Source organism: Giraffa tippelskirchi, chromosome X (assembly GCF_054371585.1).
Source record: "Giraffa tippelskirchi isolate mGirTip1 chromosome X, T2T-mGirTip1v1.2.pri, whole genome shotgun sequence".
Lineage (NCBI taxonomy): Eukaryota > Metazoa > Chordata > Mammalia > Artiodactyla > Giraffidae > Giraffa > Giraffa tippelskirchi.
Window position 1 is genome coordinate 101163726 of NC_137289.1, and position 1843 is coordinate 101165568.

The window sequence follows — 1843 nt, forward strand, 5'->3', positions numbered from 1 at the left end:
AACAGTAATAATAAAATCAACAACCATAGCAAGAGAGAAAAAAGAAGACAAAAATATCCAGAACCAACTACAGAACAAATCAAAATATAGTAATAATGATAAATATTTTTCTTAGATCTAAACTGTCAGCATCCTTTCCTTTGCTGTGAGTCACAGTCCACTTCCACCTCCCTAGGATGCCCTCCAACACTGGACTTGTCTTTGGACGTGTTGTGGGGGTAGGTGTGGAGGTGGCGCAGCTGCTTGGATCACAGGGACCCTGGCAGAGCCAGATATGCAGGGGAGTTGACAGCCATTGGCACAGGACATATGGTGCTATTACGGTTTTTTCTAGCCTCTGGCAATTCTGTCCCAGTGAGGATTGAGTGTGGAGGTGGCACAGCTGCTTAGATATTGGGGACCCTGGTGGCACCAAGTATGTAGGGACGCAGATGGCCGTATTAAAACTATGGCTCTATTAGAGTCTTTTTCTAGCTTCTAGCATCTGGCATTCAAAGGGCCTTCCTAACTGGTCCTTCTCTGTTACTTGGCACAGCAGGTGCTCAAAGGCCTCCTGGCTGGGGTCCTTCTCTATTCCTCAGTGCATCGGGCACTTAAAGGACCCCCTGGCTGAGGTCCTTCTCTATTGGTCAGCTTCTTGTCCTGGAGTATGGGGAGAGAGAGGGTACAGTGATGGCTCCACCCCTTTGCACGTGACTCAGCAGCATTACCTTGCCTCCATGGCTTCCTAGTTTTCCTCCATAGGCATTTTCTACCATGCTCTCTCCTCCCTCACATCTCCTTAGGCTGTTTCCTTGCAGTCAACAACAGACCTCACCCTGGGATTGCTCTCCAGTCCCTATACTCCAGCTCCTAGCCGCCGTGCATTCCGGGGGACATGCATCTCTGTCCAGGGTACAGTAGGGATGTGGCAAGGATTGTCTGTGTGGTTCTCACTCCATTCAGGCTGTCACAGGTCAGCTGCTGCACTTTCCAACAGCATCAAATGCTTCTCCTCTGTCCCAAACAATTGTCCCTAGTGGGGAATCTGACCCCAGCTTTAGTTCCCCCACCCCTGGGTGCAAGTCCAGTCTTGGGCACTCTCCTCTTTTTCCCTTCCTTCGCCCTACTGAGTTTTGTGTGGATCTATATATTCCTTTCTGTTGGTCAGGAACTCCTGCCCGCCCTCAGCTGGTGTCCTATGAGATCTTCTGCATCTGAAGGTGTATTTCTGATGCATTCATGGAAAGAGATATACTCCACATCCACCTACTCCTTTGCCATTTTGTCTCTTCCTAATGTTTAGTTTTAAGCCAGCCTTTTCACTCTCCTCTTTCACCCTCATCAAGAGGTTCTTTAGTTTCTTTTCACTTTCTGCCATTGAAGTGGCATCATCTGCACATCTAAGTTTGTTGATATTTCTCCTGGCAATCTTGATTCCAACTTGTGGTTCATCCAGCCCAGCATTTCTCATGATATATATAACTTAAATAAGCTTTTGTGCTGTGCTTAGTCGCTCAGTAATGTCTGATTCTTTGCAACACTATGGACTGTAGCCCTCCAGGCTCCTCTGTCCATGGGGATTCTCCAGTCAAGAATACTGTAGTGGGTTGCCATGCCCTCCTCCAGGGGATCTTCCCAACCCAAGGATCAAACCCAGGTCTCTCATATTGCATGGCGGGTCTTTGCCATCTGAGCCACCAGGGAAGCCCAAGAATACTGGAGTGGGTAGCTTATCCCTTCTCCAGGGGATATTCCCAACCCAGGAATTGAACCAGGATCTCCTGCATTGCAGGTGGATTCTTTACCAGCTGAGCTACCAGGGAAGCCAAAATAAGCCTTTACTAATTTTTTTTTTTCAAAT